This window comes from Microtus ochrogaster, unplaced genomic scaffold, assembly GCF_000317375.1.
Source record: "Microtus ochrogaster isolate Prairie Vole_2 unplaced genomic scaffold, MicOch1.0 UNK18, whole genome shotgun sequence".
NCBI lineage: Eukaryota > Metazoa > Chordata > Mammalia > Rodentia > Cricetidae > Microtus > Microtus ochrogaster.
In genome coordinates this window covers 1,794,121-1,804,472 of record NW_004949116.1, presented here as the reverse complement: position 1 = coordinate 1,804,472, position 10,352 = coordinate 1,794,121, and positions in this window count along the sequence as shown.

Sequence of the window (10,352 nt, the reverse complement as noted above, 5' to 3'; positions counted from 1 at the left end):
TGATTTCAGATGCACTGTGAGCCTGCAGTGTAACCCCAGTGTCTCTGTGATTTCAGATGCACTGTGAGCCCGCAGTGTAGTCCCAGTGTCTCTTTGGTTTTAGATGCACTGTGAGCCTGCAGTGTAGCCCCAGCGTCTCTATGGTTTCAGGTGCAGTTTCCTGATCTTGAGCTCTTTAAGTGAGCCTGCAGTGTAGCCCCAGCGTCTCTATGGTTTCAGGTGCAGTTTCCTGATCTTGAGCTCTTTAATGTTTTCTATGTCTAGTAACAAATGCCTATGAATTCCCACAAGGCAATCCCTGTGTACTCTTATACCGAGTAGTATCCAACCGAAAAATTTCGCCAATGCGGAGTGAAACTGCTGAGTGGCCTAACTGGGCTCCAAGTGATTTGGACAGTGTGTGCTGCCAAAGGCTAGGGCCTGGGTTTCTTGCCATTGCTCGGGCACACAAGCAACAGGTTTAGATGAGTAGGCATCTCAGGGCTCAAGCTCTACTTTTTCTTTCTTTCTTTTTTTCTGTTTTGTTTGTTCTCACCATATAGTTCTGACTGGCCCAGAGCTTGTTATACAACAGAAAGACCTCAAACTTAAAGCTGTCCTCCTGCCTCTTCCTCTCAAGTGCTTAAACTACAGATATGACACCACACCCACTGTGTTTTGATGCAGAAGCTAGATAGAGTGTTTTATGGGGTAAGGTGGGGGGGTCACTCTCAAAAGGGAGGATGGACAACGGGCATAGACCATTGTGGAGGCAAACATTCTTGTGCGCTGAGAGCAGACAGTAGCCAGAGAGATCACTGTTCCTCCCCTCTTTGCTTATGTTCATTCTGGAATGTTTTAAGAAGTAGCACAGAGCCGGGCACCGGTGACACACCTTTAATTCCAGCACTCGGAAGGCAGAGCAGGTGGATCTCTGTGAGTTCGATGCCAGCCAGGTCTACAGAGCGAGTTCTAGGGCAGGCTCTAAAGCTACACAGGGAAACCCTGTCTTAAAAAAAAAAGAATAAAAAAAAAGAAGTCTCACAGAGGCTGGAGAGAAGGCTCAGTGGGTAAAGCATCTGTTGCACAAGCCCGAGGACCTGAGTTTGGATCCCCAGAGCCCACATAGAAGAAAGTCAGATGCATGGGTGCATTCTGGGGCTGCATTCTGTAATCTCAATACTGGGGAGGTCTAGACAAACGCATCCTAGAGGCCTCCTGAGCATTGGGATTAAAGACGTGTCTACACCATGCTTATAGTACATTCTTAATTCTATAGATTCCATGCTGTGGTAAATCACTAGTGCCTTAAGCTTAGATTAAAGACCAGGCCACAGATATTTTGATGTTTGTTTTGTTTTGTTTTGTTTTGTTTTGTTTTGTTTTGTTTTGTTTTGTTTTTGAGACAGAGTTTCCCTACATTGTCAAGACTGGTCTTGAACTGTAACCCCACCTTGAGAGTTGTGTGTGTGTGTGCGTGTACGTGTGTGTGTGTGTGTGTGTGTGTGTGTGTGTGTGTGTGTGTGTGCTTATAAGCATGTGTGTACTTGTGCATTCAAAGCCTGTTTGTTGGCCTGGATATGGCTTGATGAATTACCGCAAATTGTGAAGTCGACAGTTCAGATGCCCAGAACCCATGAATGGTGTCTTGAATGAGAATGGCCTCCATAGACTCATATAGTTGAATGCTTAGTCACCAATTAGTGTGACTCTTTGGAAAGGATTAAAGAGGTATAGCCTTGTTGGAAGATATATGTCACTAGGGGCAGGAGTTGAGGTTTCAAAAGTCAACATCAGGCCCAGTCTCCCTCCCTCCTCCTCTCTTCCCCTTCCTCCCTCTTTTCCTCCCTCCTCCTACTCCTCTCCTCTCCCTCATCCTCTCTTCCTCCTAACCCTCTCTGCTTGCAGCCTTTGGATCAGGATGTAAACTCTCAACTATTGCTCCAGTACTATATCCATCTGCTTCCCACCACAGTGATCATGGACAAACCCTCTAAAACTATAGGCAAGCTCCCAATGAAATGCCTTCTTTCATAAGGGTTGTCTTGGTCATGGTGTCTCTTCACAATAGAACAGTAGCTAAGACACCATGGGACAGTGGAGAGATGGGACGCTTAAAAGAAATCCCACACTAGTTCAGAACTGAGAGATGGATAGTTATTTATTTAGGGGGAAAACTTACAAATCCGGTTTCTCTGCTTGACCGGTGGATGGAGATGGGATCCAAACAATCCAAACAAGCCAATAGGAACCAGGGAGGAGGAGAGAAGAGGCGGACTCAGCAGCCATGCCTAGGTATGTTGTGTAAGAGGCCACGCCCCAGTAGGCGGGTAATTACTAGCTGTAAACCTTCCTGCAGCACCTCCCCCTTTTGTTTAAATAAGAGAGTTCTAAACCTAATACAAAATTATATACAATAAGAACAAATATCCTATTCTAACTAACTTAAGTCTTGTATAATAAATAACTTGGCCAAGTCATGAGAGGAAAGTAACTACACTTATCTAGTCTTTAACCTCAAAGAAGATCTGAGAAGGGAAATAATGTTACCTGAGTGAGTGGGAACAACTTCCACTTCCACCCACATGAACACACACACAAACACACACATACACACGTTTAGGGAAGCATAGACTGCAAAGGTATGGTAGTGGGGGTTTAAGATTAACTTGAGCACCATTCCATTAAACCTCCCCCACAATAACACAACTAGCCCTTCCCCACACCCCCTTCACTGCAAGAAATGAGGACAGGGAACTGTGCCTTCTCATCTGTCTTAGTTTGATCTCTGTTGCTAAAATAAAATGACTGGAACTGGGTCCTTCATAAAGAAAAGAAGCAGATTTAGCTCACAGCGATGATGGTTCAAGGACATGGCCCCAGGATCTCCTCTGAGAGCCTTGTGGCAATGAGTGTTACGTGTGGAGAGGGGTTCATGGGGCACAACTCTGTCTCAACAGAGTATGGTCCTGTGGGACTTGGATCCACTCAGGAGGGCAGTGTCCCATCACCTCACAATCTCCCGTAAAGCTTCACATCTTAAAAGCTCCACAGTGTCCACACCACCACATGGAACCAAGATTCTACACATTGATGGCTAGCCAACCCCAAACCTTAGCACCCCCAAAGACCAAACTGAACTAACAGTGTATTTGCTGCCAAGACTCTCCCTGGCACAGTGAATTCTCCCTTGATGGTTTCATTTCTGCTTGCTGGCTTTAGCATGAGTAACTCCATTTTTACTTTTTGGGTACATGTATTTAGTTAGTAGTTAGTTGGGGTGTAGACATGCCACAGCACACAGACAGAGGTCAAAGGACAACTCAATGGAGCCAGTTCTCTCCTTTTACCATGTGGGTCCAAGAGATGCAGCTCGGGTTGTGAGGTTCGCTACAAGTGCCAGTACCTAATTAGCCATCTTGTTGGTCCTCCATTTTGAGTTTTAGTTAGTTTTTTTTTTTTTAGGCCCCAAGGCAGAAGTGTAGTCCAAAACCATAGATAGCCTTGTGTGATTTTATTTAGCATAGGAGTGAATATGTTATAAGGCACACATATACACATATTGTGGGAGCATAGAACAGAAGGTATGGTGTTCCGAAATGCAATTGTACCCTGGAAGAAATCCATGTGTTGCATCATGTGTCATCAAATACTCTGAGGAGCTGCCAGTGGATTCAGTTTTTGGGGTGTGAAAGGCAGCTGAAGGGATTTCAGAGAAGGGACAACGGGATGTCTGGGGATCACCAAGGCAAGGACTAGCAGTTCTGATTAGATGTACTATTCCACAGCAGAGGGACCAGTTCAAAAAGACAAATAATCAGAGTGGGAGAGGGAGAGGGGCGTTGCCAGAGGTGGCACACACTTTTCATCCCAGCACGCGGGAGACAGAGGCAGGTGATCTCTGTGAGGAGTGGCTCAGGAAGGAGCTGGAGGAAGGAACAGACATAGGCACGTGAGCCACACGAGGCTGAAAGAAAGGTCTGAAATCAAAAGGCTTCAGGCCTGTCCTACAATATTGGTGCTTCATGATACACAGGAAACATCCAAAGGTGATATTTTGTCTTTAAGACAAGGTGTCTGTAATCTAGACTGGACCAGAACTCATTCTTTTAGACCAGTCTGGCCTTGAGCTTATGGTATCTCATTGGTATGCCTCATGCATGTCGAGACAACAGGCACATACCATCATGCTTGTCTTCGATTTTTTTCTGAAAAATAAAATTGTATGTGTGTCTGTGTGTTTCTTGTAAGCATATATATATATTTTGTCTATTTGCATGTCTGTGTGTATTTGTGCATCTGTGCATGTGCTTATATTTATCGATGCATTTGTGTCTGCTCCTTCCTGTCTGTAAATCTATATGTGTATCTGTATGTATCTGTACATCTGTATATATACCTGTGTGTCTCTGCATCTGTATGCATCTGTATATCCAATTCATGTATTACTGGACAAGAGTATGGAGGGTAAATACACAGACATTAACTAGACAGCCACAGGGTGGAGTTATAGAAAGATGATTATGGCACTGATAGGATTAACAAAGGCGCCTCCCAGGTGTGGTGATAATTTTGTTTGTAATCGAACAAATAAAATTTGCCTGAAGATCAGAGTGTGGAGCTAAGCCACTAGTTAGCCACAGAGGCCAGGCAGTGGTGGCACACATCTTTAATCCCCACTCAGGAGACACAGGCAGATAGATCTCTGTGAGTTCAAGGCCACCCTGACTACCTGGGATTTATGAAGTCTAAAAGAGAAACAGAGCCAGGCAGTGGTGTCTCACACCTTTAATCTCAGTACTTGGGAGTCTCATGCCTTTAATCCCAACACTAGGGAGGGTGGAGACAGGAAGGGGCATGACTGGGTGGTGAGAGGAATATAAGGAGAGAGGAGACAGGAGCGCAAGGCATTCAGTCTAAGGACTGGTGGAGACAAGATCTCCCATTCGGTCTGAGGATGTTGTAGATGTAAGAAGTAGTGGCTGACTGCTCCGCTTCTCTGACCTTTCAGCTTTCACCCCCTAATATATGACTCCTGGTTTTTATTATTAAGACCAGTTAGAATTTGTGCTACACCCAGGTATAAACAAAGATCTTTGAAACTGTTGGATTGACAATGAGGAAAAGACAAATTACGCAGCCTTGGGCATCTCCACCAGAATGGAGGGGTTGTGGATCTGAAGCGGGGCAGAAGACAGGCACGGTTCACTGCTCCAGTCCCCGCCCCTGACCCTTCCTGACCCTCCCTGAGCTGGGAGAGGCCAGCAGCAGGTGCCTGACAGCCAGAGATGCAGAAATGCCAGCTGTCTTTTCTCGGCTCCTTGAGTTTCCTCCCCAGTCTTCCTCAGAGCTCTGCCAGCTTCCAGGACCGCGGCAGACCTCTCAATTTAATTATTTGTTCCGTTGTCCCCAGATTTTCGTTTATACATTTCAGAATTGGTGCCCCAGTTCAGGACTCGGACAGTCTGTGTCCCTTAGTCATCTTGCCTCCTGCCGCTGGCTCCAGTGTCCTTTCCTATCCCACAGATGCATGAACAGCCCTGACTCAGTCTCCCAACAACATGACCTATCAGAGGCTCCACAGCCCCTAGTGCTTAAGAGTTCCTCTGTCAGACACTAAGAGACATGCATGGATCTGCATAGGAAGGTATGAAAAGCAAGATCTCCTGAGTAAATTGCGAGCTTGTAGGTCACGGGAGAGGGGAGAAGGGGAGAAGGGAGGAAAGGAAGGGAGTGTAGAAAAATGTATAGCTCAATAAAAACAATTTTTAAAAAAGAGCAGAGGGTCAGGACTCTAAAGGACACTGTGAGTTGTATGTGTGGGTTTGTGATCAAGGTGTGTGTGTGTGTGTGTGTGTGTGTGTGTGTGTGTGTGTGTGTGTACACGCATCAAAGAGTCAAAGAAACAGCTTTTGAAACTTGACTCTCTCCTTCCACCTGTGGGTTCCAAGGATCCAGCTCAGGTCATCAGCTTAGCAGCAAGTGTCCCTTCCCCATTGAGCCACCTCACAGGTCTCTTATATAGAAAATTTATCTCAGAGGTGGAACAGAGCTAGGAATGGATCTCGGTTGGCTGAGTGTTTGTGTGGCTGACAAGAAGCCCTTGCTTCCCGCCTAGCTCTGCGTGAAGGAGGCATAGTACTGCTCACTTATTATTCCTGTACTTGGGAGGCTGAAGCAGGAGGATTTCATGACTTCCAGGCCAGCCTGAGCGACAGAGTGAGGGGGGCGGGATCAACAGGGAAAACTGAAAGAATCTATGAAGAAAATGACCTCATTGAAGGAACTTCTAGGCATGGGTAGTCAGTCCCAGAGTACACTGGCCTGGAACTGGGGACCTGGGGGGTGGGGCCATTCCTGTAAGGATGCTGTAAGATTGTTGGGCACAGAGGCGCATACCTTTAATCCCAGCACCTGGGAGCCATAGGTAGTCAAATCTTTGAATTCGAGACCAGCCTAGTCTACATAGTGAGTTCCAAGACAGCCAGAACTACATAGTTAGGTCCTGTCTCAAAAAGAGAAAATGAAAAGAAAAAAAAAAGATTAACATCCCCCTGGGACAGGTTTCAGAATTGCTCTCCGGGTCATTGCTGAAATTCTAGATTCCATCCATTAAAATCATAAACAGCTCTGGGAAAGGCAGGGGCTGCAGGGCTCACACACCACATTGTAAATTAATTGCTATTTCCTGAGCCAGTAAGTAAGGACGCATGGGCGGAGGAAAGGGGGTGTTTATTTTTTTTTTTAAAGTTTGGGCAACTGCCAGTAGTGCTGAAAATTTAATTACTGCTGCAAGAGAGTAATTAAATTTTGGAAGCAGGAAACTTATGTCCCAGAAGTTTAAGGCAGCTTAGGGGCCCCTGAGGAGAAAGCCCTATGGTATAGTGGTTGGCACCTCCCCATCTCCACCCTGCATGTGGCTGCCAGGCTGTGATGCAGGCTACACAGTGCTCGTAGCTTGCTGTTGTAGTGGTCAGGGGTAGGCCAGGGCATGACACCAGAATGTGGGAGCAGCCCCTTCCCAAAGGCAGGAAAATGATCACCAAGCAGATCCCAAAGCCTCTGCTATTTCCCACACAGCCCGAACTATGCTCCAGCAAGGCCAAGATGACCAGAGAAGGTGATATTTGTTAACAGTGAGCCTGCTGCCGCCTAGATGTGAGTGGAGTGTCTCACACACACAGAGAAAAGGGTCGGGGAAGGATCGTGGAGAGGTTGGGGCACATACTCATGTCTTGGTTCATAAAGTCAACTTTGTTTTGCCTGAACCTGAAGGATAGATGAGCTCTTGGAGGTTGGTCATCATGTCATTTCATAGCTGAGGAAGTCATGTCCCAGGAGGTTTCAGAACTGCCCTAAGATCACAAGGCAGGTAGGTAGGCAACAACGCAGGAATTGGAATGGGACCCTCTGACACTAATGCGTGTTATACACAGGTTGTTACATTCGTCGCTTTAAGTCCACTGCAATGGCTTACAGGTTTACATCTGTCATCCCAGCTACTCGAGAAACTGAGGCAGGGGGATCACTTGAATCCAGGAGGTCAAGGCAACTCACCAAGATCCTGCCTCTAAAACTAAAAAGCCAAGGGCTGGGTGAATAAATCATGGGTAAAGTATTTGCCTCAAGGGTAAAGTCCTGAGTTCACATCCTCAGCACTGATGTAAAGGGCCAGACTCAGCAGTGTGCTCCTGTCAGTCTGGTGCCTGGGAGGCAGAGACAGGCAGATCCCTGGGGCTATCTAGCCAGAATTCATGAGCTCCAGCTTCAGTGAGACCCTGTGTCTCACAAAACAAGGCAGATAATGACTGAGGAAGACACCCAGTGTCAACCTCAGGCCTCAACACACACATGAACACACGAGTATAACACACATGTTTATTACACATACAAACTAAACTAACCAACCAATACCCAAAGTCATTAAGCCAGATAGGCACTCGGAGTCTGCTCCAGAAATGAGTGAGTGCCAGACAGACACCAGCCAGTCTTCCAGGTTCACCATGGACTGCTCCAAAAAGCACTTTTCCGTTTCCACTGTGCATGTATACACAAGGATTATGCTGCATACGTATTATTGTATGTACTACAGCACCAATATCAAACCAATGCAAGAGATAAAATGCCAAAGAACGAAATAATTACTATTTTGACATAATGTGCACTGTATTTCACATATTAATAGAGCAAAGACTCATTTGCTTTGTGACTTAAAGGCCAAAACCTTGCAGTATTTCATGAGAGCTGCGTCTCAGGGAAACAGTTCTTCAAAGACTACGATCACATTCAGTGTGCTTCCTGACTTCTCATCATAGTCCAAACCAAACCAGATAGCTCTGCTGAAAAAGTTGTCACCAAGGAAGAGAAATGGACAGCACATTGCTGTATGTGAAACCCCGAAGCACCCTGCCCTGAGGTGTCCACCCCCCCCCAGTGTCCCACAAAGGCCTTTGTTTAGATGGCACGCATTAAGATAATACCAAGCCGTGCAACCACTCTGCCCTGTGCTCACGTGCTGCTGACAGCAAAGGGGCAGGCCAGGGGTGGCGGTAAGTCACATACATTCAGCTAAGTCGTACGCCAAAAGCTGATCACACACTTAACATAAAATTTTGTGTTTTCAGAGATCTTTTTTGCCTTCGGCTCTGCCTTGGGGAAAGAAAGCACGCCCATGAGGGCCCTGATGGGTGGTATGCCCCCAAACAATCATTTCTCAGGGTGAATATTAGTTTAGTAATATGTTCTAAATGCTCAGAAGTCTCAGCAGCGCTCCACACCCCTCCAGAGCTAGTCCTTGCTCCACCCTAGGGGAAGTTAGCCTTGGTCTGATGAAGGCTGTTCTTTTTGACCAACATTTGAGGTTGTTAGGTGGGTTTTTTAACATTTTGTTTTTGTTGTTGTCGAGGTGTTTTTGTTTGTTTCGTTTCTTGCTTTTTATTTTTTCTTTCTTGCTTTTTTTTTTTTGCTTGCTTTGCTTGCTTGTTTGTTTTTTGAGACAGGGTTTCTTTGTGTAGACCTGACTGTCGTGAAACTAGCTCTGTAGACCAGTTTGGCCTTAAACTCAGAGATCCACCTGCCTCTGCCCCGCTAATTCTGGGATTAAAGGCGTGAACCACCACCTGAACAAAGCCAAATGAAACCAGAATCCTTGAGTCTGCCCTTTCCCATTTCTATACACAAGACCCCAACCCTGCCTGTTCACTCTCCAGTAGTGAGGGTCCTTTAGCATCTTACCTGCTGAAGGCTCCCAGCACAAATTCACATGAAGCTGTTCCACAAAGGCCTTGTCAGGAGGAGGCACAGGTTTCTTATTCTGACAAAAAATAAAATAAAAATAAATAAAAATTCTTAGAGATCATGTGGTCAAGGAGAGATGTTTGAGAAGTATCTTGTCCTCGGCACTGAAGATACCTTCCAGCACCTCCTCCCAGCCTGTCAGCAATAATCAAGGACCCCAAGTGTCCCTTCCATTTATAGTGTCCTTTTCTTTTTTTCTTCTTTGTTTTTAAGACAAGGTTTTGTGTAACCCCAGCTGATCTCAAACTCACTGGAGGCCAAGGATGACCTTGAACTTCTGGTCCTCCTGCCTCCACCTCCTGATAACTGAGATTGCAGGCGTGTACCACCACATTTGATTTATGTGGTCCTGGGGATCAAACCTGAGGCTCTGTGCAGGCCATGTAAGCACAATAGCAGTGGAGTCCCATGCCAGGGCTCAAGTGTCCCCGTTGGCAAGGAAGTCTGGCAGACACATAACCCGCTAGCTGCTGTCAGTTGTTGTCGAGGGTAGGGGAATCGTTATCCTAACTGGTCATTTATTATAGTAATCTGCCCTTAGAGATATTCAAAAGCACCAGTGAACTGGATTTTCTTTCTCTTTTCCTTTTTCTTTTGCTCTCAGAGTTGGCAAGGAACCCAGAGCCTTGCACAAGCTAAGCAAGCATTCTAGCACAGAGCTAAGGCCCCAGGTTAGGGTCCCATTTCCTTCCTTACACAGTCTCAGCTTCACCTTGAAGGGAAATTCCTAATTATTTCAGACATCACTCCACTTAATAAGCCTCAGAACCAAGACATGTACCTATCACGGGTTTGATGAGAGCATCTAGAGGCATCCTGAAGGCACTTAATCATTAAAAACTATTTTAAATGAATAGCTGTGGAAGGTTATAAAATTCAAAATCTGAAACATAAATACTCAACTAAAATTAAAATATTATGTCTTTTTTCTTTACTCTCTCTAGCAATACAAACAGTCAATCCCCTGGGAAAAGAAAGCTAAAAACAGATTCTCACAGCACTGTCCTCAGAGCTGTGCTGACAGATGCTTGATTGACAGCTGTCAGTCATTCTACCAATGTGGGATTAGTCAGAGT